The following is a 9,670-nucleotide window of genomic DNA, read 5'->3' as shown; positions in this document are numbered from 1 at the left end:
GGAACCTTACCCAAGGTCTTTGGACCTCTAAGGAGACACATCTCTGCATGACTAACTCAAAAGCCAGAGCTGTTACTATTTTTCCCATTTTTTATATAGAAGAGGAAAGTTTCAAAACTTATGTATTTTAATAAATTTTTATCTTTTAGGAATAAGTCAGATTAAAGAAGAAATTAAATCACACAGTTCAAGTGTGACCTATGAAATTAAAATCCCAGAAAGATCCTACCCTACTTGCCATTGTTTTGCTGGTTTTTAGTGGCTAATATGCATCTTTCAGTGTGCACCAAATTAGAAAAAAAAAAAAGGTCACAGAACTAATAAGGAAAAAGAATAAATAAATCTTGAATATTGAACAGGTAGAACTGTCTAACTCTTCATAGCTGACGATTTGCCCAGCCGAGTCTCTGAAATTGTCCTTTTATGTGACTTTATAATTTTAACTTGCAGTTATCACAAATGGAATTGCAGGACACACTGACAGTACTTACAAATGTCATTCTGGGGGGAGTTGACTGACTTGATAAGTGGGATTTAATTTAAACTGCAATAAAATCAACAACTTTGTTCATACACACTGATATTTTGCTTTCCAGCTTTCCATGTTAAGCTGGATTTGGAGGGGCAATAATGGATAAAAATTGTTCTGGTTTTTTTGGGTTTTTTGTTTGTTTGGTTTTTTTTGGGGTTGTTTTTTTTTTTTTTTTGGTTGTTTTTGTATTTTGCTTGGAACAGATATGACTCATTATTCACATAAAAAAAGTTTATTCACTAAGGATCTGACTCCAGATCTTCGTGCAAAAATGAATTTCAAGAGTCAAGACTGCATTATTTATTACCTTTTCAAATATTGCCAAATTTGGACAAAATATTTCACAATCCCTTCTATAAAGGGCTGAGAGGTCAAGTAATATAGTTTTTATAATTTGCTAGCTAGTGTGATCCTTTCCAGAGCATGGAAACTAGCTCTTCTTTGCTTTTCCCCATCTTTAGATACTGGACACACAGCAGAGAAATGCTGAAACATAAAAGACCTTTGAGGCTTATTCAACAAAGTGTTAGAAACCCAAAGATCTTCACTCTCATCCCAGGCTGAGGCTGTTACAGTTATGTATGGAAACAAATATATTCTTTCAGTGTATGTGTGTGTGTTAAAAATACATGTTTCAAAGAAAACGCAAATACACAATCAAACAAACAAAAAAATCCAGCTATAGAAATGTTATAGAGAAGATCAATGAAATGTTTCGGGTTGTTAATGGTAAAATCTTAAAAACAGCTGCTTTGTCTTTTGGGTGCCTCTTTCTTTCAATGAATATTTTTGTCAGTGATTACTCTGACTGACTTACATCTAGATTTTCCTGATACACAGATTCAATATACTAATCTTGATCTTAGATTAGAAAAGGATATATCTAGGTCCATGTGTTTTTTGATATTTTTTTTTTCTAAAGCTAGATAGTACAATTCAAGGTTAGGCTAAACCAACTTTACCTCAAGTGCTTGAAGGCAATTGTTTCCTTGTTCTGGTGTTAATCAGACATGATCTTATGGTGGGGATGTACAAAACCCACATTTTTCTAATGATGAACTAAGATAAAGGAAGGTAAATGCTTCTGGAGAACTCTGACTATATTTAAAAGTATGTTTTATTTAAGTGAGAAGAATATGACTTCGAACCTCAAATCCAATGGTAATAATGGCAAACCTGACCAAAAGCCCAGGATTCAATTTTTAAAATGTGGAAAACTTAATTTCCCCTTGTATCTTTTGTTTATTAGAAAAACAACATGCAAATTTTGCCTGGTTAAGGTATGTTTTTTTCTTTGAATTAATGGTAGCAACTCAACAAATAAACTCAACAAATGCAGTACGTTTCTTCCTCTTCTCTTACACCATAACTCACTGCCATTACTGACTTCAGAGAAAAGTTTATTACTTTGTATGCATTTTCTGGAGCTCTTTTAAAATTTTAAATAATTAAAGATTTTTACTTTATTTTTCAAATCTTCATATGTTAATTTATTGAGGAAAGCAGGAATGGTAGGAATTCAACACATTTTTCCCATCCTTGATAGACTCTCACACTGAGTTGTGTTATAGTTTCAGTCCATCAAAGTGATGCACTGGAACCAGATGTGGATTTGAGCTGATCAAAACAGCAAGCCATGTAATTAAAAATATCCACAAAACCAGTGCACTCTGTAGTTACTTCAGCAGGATTTAGGTGCCTGTGGAAAGGAACAACTGCTCAATATTCATAAAGCCTGTGCTCTAGGCAGTGTTTAGTACTTGACAGCCCTTTCTGTCTCAGTGCTCTGAACCCAGTGTGGGGCCAGTGAAGTCCCATGCATGTGACCAAAGGACGAGGTCTTTCCCTTCTCACAGTCCCTGCAGTCTAGTTTGTTCTGTCAACACAGCTAGTGCTTGCAGTCACATGCTGGGGATATTTGGGGTGCTCTTGAGTTCCACCTCTGTTTACACCAAGAAAGGAAGAAGGGGAAAACTCATCTTTAGCTTTGTTTTGAAGTGAAAATGAAGTTTCAGAAATTTGGGCTGTTAGTAACACGTTTCACTGCAAAGGAGTAGTGAGGATGGCTTGAAGGATAGCAGTAAGGTAAATGGAGTGTCCTGAAAGTGATACGTGGTTGTCAACAGAAGGGAATTTTGAAATCACAGCTTTCTACTGCAGTGACTAAATTTCTACCCTCTGGGTCTCTTAGTTCTGTTTTAAGTCTGATCTCATGTTTCTGTTTCATATAATAGGGATGTCAGTCGTTATTCAGCTTTCTACTCTGCATCTGCAGTCCCAAAACGTAACATTTCTCTTGTCATTGATTATTTTGTAGTACTTTTCAAACTATATGTATGTACATACACCAATGCAAGGCTTGAGAAGAGATCTCCTGGAGGAGATACCTCTTTGCTTTCTGAAAATTATCAGCTGCAAGAAACAGCCAACTGTTGACAGTGAAAGTCAGCCTTAGATACAAAGCCTCTGTTCGAGTTTTTCTCAAATCACACAGGCAGAGATTTATGGGAGAGCAATGTGCAGGTTTGGGGTACGCTGTAGCATATGGTGATTTTGCATCAGGGATGAGAAAGAGTCCTATAAAGGAGTGCAATACTGTATAGCCATGTTTGGCCTTGCCTAATCAAGGGGCATCAGTGAAAAGTTTTAATTATAAGCTCAGTGCTGTTAGTGATGTGAGTACAAAACCATTAGACTAAATCAGACCCATTTAACACCTACCTTAGGATATGCTCTGCATTTAATGGGAGAGATGGGGGAGGGCATGAATACATAAAAACAGATCCTTAATCTTTCCTGAGCAAGGAGCTGAGGCACGGAGAGATTATACAAGATTTCCAAATCACACCAGATATATCTGAAAGAGCTAATTGCTACTATTCTGTCATTTCCATTTTAAATTTAATGAACAACATAAAAAAATCCTCCATACACCGGTCAGAAGCTGATGTCTCATTATCCACACAAATTTCCTCTGGGGTGATGGTCAAACTACTGATGCATTACAATAGTTGTGACTACAAGGAGCCTAAGAGAATAAGGCTTGAAAGAATGATTTATCTTTTATCATTAAAACAATAGTATGAATCTAGAATATTTCTAGGAAGATACCCTCCTGTATTATTTCAAGGGAACTGGTGAAACATACCCTAATATAGATAAAATTCCTAGGCACTTCAGAGCATATATATCATCACCTGATTATTAATTTGTGCAGCTATTCCTGATCAGATATTCAAGTGATGACAGCAGTTAATGTTTTCTCCCCTTGTTAGGATAAAACCTTTTAAACCAAGAAGATTTTAAAAAACAAGAGACTCTAAACAAGAAAAAATTCTCCATTCTACTCCTTTAATGAATCATTGCTAAATTATCTCCATGCTGCTTCGATACAATTAATATAAAAATGTCCTTCTGAATGATTCATTCTATCTTCCTCCTTTGTTGGTATGCAGAAAACATTTCAGGTATTCAAAAACATTCCTTACAACATTTTAAAACTTCAGGTCCTAATTTTCCTAATTATGCCACCTTCAAGAACTAGGACTGGCACTGGCAAAGCATCTATTGATTTACAAGCAGTTACTAAAAATCTGCTTCCTGTCTATATTTCTGATATTAAATAAGACGTATTCTACTGCTCATATATGAGCACCTAACATTCTCAGTGAAGACAAGTATGTCAGTATTCATTATGAAACTAAATGGAGAAGAAAAAGTCTATCCACCTGCCATAACCATCATTCTAGGAAAAATTCTCTTACCCTTATAACACTCTTCCCTACCAAACTCTATCTGCCCAAGAGAACAACAGTGAAGAGCAGCATTTAACACTCTGTTGAAAGAAAACTGACTCTCAGCCAAGCAGTATGGTGATATAAAATTCATCAGAGACAGGCAGAGGGAAAATGTCCATCCATCTGCCAAGTGAAAGTAAATAAACTTCTTGTTTGTGGAACAGCTTTTGCTTACAGTTTCAAAACATGTCAGCTTCTTCACAACTGAACCATCTAAGAAAATAATTCCTCTTAGTCACTTCACCCAGAGAGATATTAAGCAATTCATTCTGTATTAGAGAAAGATGCATTTCTAGGCACTCTGCTCATCAGTATTAATTATTGGTCAACATTGATAATTGTGCTTGTTCAAACTCCTTATTACTAACCTGGAGCTCATTAATATTAATTCTTCCATTGAGGTCTTGTGGTGTCTCAGCCTCTGCTCAGGGTCAATACACTGAGAAAGAAAGCCCACTGAAAGGAAGTTGTGAGTGACTAGAATGTTAAAATGGTTAATGAGCCAAAACAACTGGCCATTTGCAAAAGTTTCAGGTGCTTTACTGACCATGCTCAAAGTAGTCATCCAGGTGCAGAGAAGGTGCACAACCACCACCAGAGGCTACAAGCTGGGGTTTGAGCCAGGTAATGCAAGAGGCCTATAAGATGCAGATCATATGAGGTGGGATAGTGCTTTTACCATGTCACATGTCCTCCTTTACACAAAGGACTCAGGAGTGAAAACTCCTTCCCAGGTACTGGGGCATTCAGATGTGGCCTGAAGAGATACATCCCTTCTGATGGGCCATAACTGGCTCAACTAAGGTGAAGAGAGAGGCAGCTGAAATGTCTTAGAGTGTGTCATAAACCATCAAAGACCTGTTACTGCCCAGTGATCCACATCTTACATCAGACAGTGTAAGACTCATTGCCCCATGGGTGGTATCTCAGCATTCTCACTGAGCCTGAGCATGTATTAATGAACTGAGCTTTGTGGTTTTTGGGTTTCCACCATCCCCAATGGATCAAGACCGTGACCATCATTTTGACCAATGGGCATCAGGGATATCGAAATTGCAATAATCAAGTCTTGTTTTGGGATCCACGGGTGGTGATATCTTTCTACTCTTATCCTTTCTCCTTTGCCCTTATACATTTCTTAAGTATTATTTTTATGCTTTTGTATTACTGTGGATAATAACCAAAACATGTACATACCTGCTTTTATTGCAACCAAGAGCAAACATAAACCCTGACTATTTATATTTTATAATATTTATATTTACCTACCAGTCAGTGTCATTTCACTCTAATCTGCCCCAAAGAGATATATTAACAAGAATCTGATTTACCCTCACCTTCTGGGGTGGATTGTTATAGCAATGAGTTTTGAAACAACTATATTCTCACCCGAAAGATTGACCTATCTACAGACACTGTTGTTTCTCATCAGCAAAAGAAAAAAAAATAGCCAGGAAGTATTTTTATAAAGTCCTGACATGTTAGATAATTAATAAATCTGGGTTTTTTTCTAAATTTTAGAAATATTTTTAGTAAGAGCCATCTGAAATGTGCATCTGTGCTTCAAAATAGTCTGAGAGTGCAGATTGGGAGTTATTTTTCAGTATCCCAGTGGAGGGTACTTGATTTTTCTGACTAAAATACATTTTTTGTCTTGAGGATTGATAAAAACAGTGAAGGTGGAGGAAAAACCATGTTTAAATCTGTCAGACAGAAGAAGGCTGCTCCAGCACAGAGAACAGAGGGAGGTTTCCTGCCTCTGGAAACTTGAGAGAAAAGAGTGAATTTTCCTGACATTTTAAAAAGGAATGTTGTTGGGACTTACCTTTGGCAGAGGTTCACAGCTGTTTCTGTCCATCCATGGTTTACAGTGCCCCAAGAAGGACACATGCTTTTCTGATGGAGAAGATGAGAGGATGCAGCCCTCTATGATGCTATTTCGACTGTGAAGCTTATATAATTCCCCATTTAGTCTTCTGGGGAGTCCCATTGAGACATACTTTTCATTCTGAGATGATTTCTCAAAACTCTTAACTTCCACTATGGATCAAGCTTGCCTTAACATTTTCAAATCCTTTCCTGCATTCTGTCCAATGTTACTTCTCTTTTTCCCATAGATCAGCTTACTCACGTCCCTGTGTGCAATCAGATCAGCTAACCACTAAATCAGTCAGATCTCTGCCCTTTCAGTCACAGACAATAATTCTTTCCCCCCAACTCTTACCAGTGCACTTTATGATGCAAGTGTCACCACCAGCTCTACTGATGTCAGAGTTTGCACGTCTGCCCTGCTGATTCAAGATTATCATCAGTCTTTTAAACTGTTCCCTACATTAGGCTGAATCACACTAATTTAGCCACTTCCACTTCATTTTTATCTGGCAAGTGTATGTGGCTAAATGTTTATCTTCTTTTTAAACCATTGTTCCGTAGTTTATCAAGGTTTTATTTCTGAGGAAGCATAGAATCATAGAATGGTTTGGGTTGGAAGAGACTCAAAGATCATCTTGTTCCAACTCCCTGCCATGGGCAGGGACACTTTCCCCTAGATTAGGTTGCTTCAAGAGCCAACCAAACTGGCCTTGAACATTTCCAGTAGTGCCAAGTCCACCAATTCTATGGACAACTTGTTCCAGTGATTCATCACTCTCTCAGGAAAGAATTTATTCAAGTGTAACCGTCTTTCAATTTAAAGACATTGCCTATCTCACATAGGTTTTTTCCAATACCTTCAGGAGAACTTGGTAAAGAGGTATTTTTCTATCAGAGCCATCCCTTCTAATCGGTGAAATACTAATATTGATTATCTCCCATTAGTTCAGACCTGTGATTATATGGCTGAGTTTTGTACATGTCCTTTGAACACAAGAAAAGCCAAATCAGGAAAAAGTGTGGTCAACAGGTTGGTAAAGAAGGCTGCTAAACCTGAAAAGAACATGTCAGTGTGGCAAAGATGGACTGCAGTCAGATTTGGGATCTTTTCTGCTTCCTAAAAACAGTTGCTTTAATAGTATAACTGCCCTCAATATGGGTGGAAAGCATACTGAGAGCTATTAAATATTTAGTGGTTTATGAGCACTGCATCTTTTCTAAACATCTCATAGGAAAAATTACAACAAATTGTAAAATGCAGGGAAAATAGTTGTTAAAAAGATTTGAAAAAAAAGAAAGGCAGAATTTGCTTAGATAGTATATCTCACAAACTTCAACAATGAATCAATGAATGAAGTACATCTAAAAATAAAATATATCAAATATAAAACTTCACTACTATAACATTATGAGCCTAAGTCTTCTACAAAATGCAGAGGAAGTAATTTATTTACTTCCTTAATATTTTCTCACACAAAACTCAGAGTAGCCTAGACTGGAAGTGTCTTTAGCACAATTCTCTATGAGAGAGAGTACAATACTGAGTAGGAAAGAAATGCAAGTACTTATGTGCTGTAGAACCACAATTTCAGACTGATTCATATCACCTTTCTAGGAATAATCAGTTAAATGTCACTGTAACTTGAAAGGCAAAGGAATTCTGTAATAAAGAATTTTCAATCTTTTCTGTCAAGATAATTTTAACTACACAAATTAAATTCAGCTGTCATTATTTTCAATTAAAATAAATACACTCTAATAAAACAGCACTCTCCTCACTCTGTTCATTTTCAGCTAGAAAGAATCCTTTTCTGTTCACAGAGTTTAAAATTAGCATGGAATCTCATAACTAAATTATAGGTGAATATAATATGCAGTTTTAATCTACACTTTAGAAATTAATCCCATCTTTGAAGTCTTGTTTAACATCCACTGTATGGAGTTTTAATTATGGGAAAAAATACTAAATATTATAATATTTTAAAATTATTAAAATAAAATCTAGGACTAGGAACTAACAATATCTGCAGCTAAAAACCTTTATTTAATCTGATACAGAAATTGGCTGGATAGAAACCTTCGAGCAGAGTTTTGAGTATAGAAAGCAGGCATTCTTTATTGCAGCATGCTGGTCACCCCAAGGATATTTCCTCTAATCAAGTGTGCTGAGCATCAGGTGAACAGAGATTGTACCATGCACACTGATTACATATTCATTAGATATCCCCACCTCCTTGATTTTATTTTACATAATCACAATCTTCATGGGAAGCCCTTACATGGTTCTTTGGGTTCTGTCTTCCATGCCCCGTGTCCATTTTAGGTGGTTGTCCCTCAGTCCCCGTGTTTGAGTAAGCATAATATCATTGCTCTGCATAACTTCTGCTTTGTCAGCCTGGCAGAGCTGAGCTGGCATCCTGCTTGTGTTTTGCATGATTTCTGTCTGCCTAAGTTACATCCTTTATCTGTTTCTTCAAGGCTGTGTTTTTCTGCTCTACTGTCCTTGATAAGAGTAAGATGTTGTTCTGTTCTACTATCCTTATCAAGTGAGGAAAATGCTGTTCTGCCCTATTGTCCTTATCAAAACTATTTCCAATTTTCCACTTTTTAAAAAATTTGTTGTACATTGAGAAAAAGGCTAAGGTGAAATGTTAAGACCACAATAAATGTCCACTTTGGTTGGAGACTGGATTTAGGTTTCAAATTGTGGTAGACTCCAACTCCAGTGTGGATTATTGCCTGATTAAGTGCTCTGATAAGAAAACCAGTTTTGTTCTGCAATGAATATATTAACCACGTAGTTTTTAAAAAATTATTGTTTTTATCATCGCATGAATAAAAATGAGTCTACTATAAGTACCTTACTTGGAGCAAAGTCTTCCTTCACAATATAGCCTTGTGTGACCTGGAGATCTCTGTTCCTACAGCTGCACATATATAGAAACAGGTGTGTCCATATCTGAGTAACAGTCTGAAATACTAGCTCAGATGCATGAGCTTTGGAAAGTGTTTACTGCAATAATATTCTATAAAATACCAAAATCAAAGAATAGTTTGGATAAGAAAGCATATTCAAACATTGTCTAGTCCAACCCTGCCCCCAGCCTGATCTTGAACCCTTCCAAAGAAGGAGCATCCACAGCTTCCCTGAGCAACCTGTTCACAGAGACTAGGAATTGCCCCAACCCGGGACCAGGACCTTGTTAATTCCATGAAGTTTACATGATCCCATTCCTCAAGGCTGTCAAGCTTCAAGCCTCCCTCTGGTTGACATCTCCTCCCTCTAATGCAGCAAATGCACAACTCAGCCTGGTGCCATCCACAAACTCACCGAAGGGCGCCCTTGAACTCACGGGCTGTGGCAGTGCTGAAGAGGTAAAATAGGGCTCAACCAAGCATGGACCTTTGTGGAACACCACTTGTTACTGATTTCCACTTGGGCATTGAGGCACTGACTCTAGTATTTGGA

Source organism: Lonchura striata, chromosome 2, assembly GCF_046129695.1.
Source record: "Lonchura striata isolate bLonStr1 chromosome 2, bLonStr1.mat, whole genome shotgun sequence".
Lineage (NCBI taxonomy): Eukaryota > Metazoa > Chordata > Aves > Passeriformes > Estrildidae > Lonchura > Lonchura striata.
The sequence above is the reverse complement of the archived record's forward strand: the minus strand, read 5'-3'. Positions refer to the sequence as shown.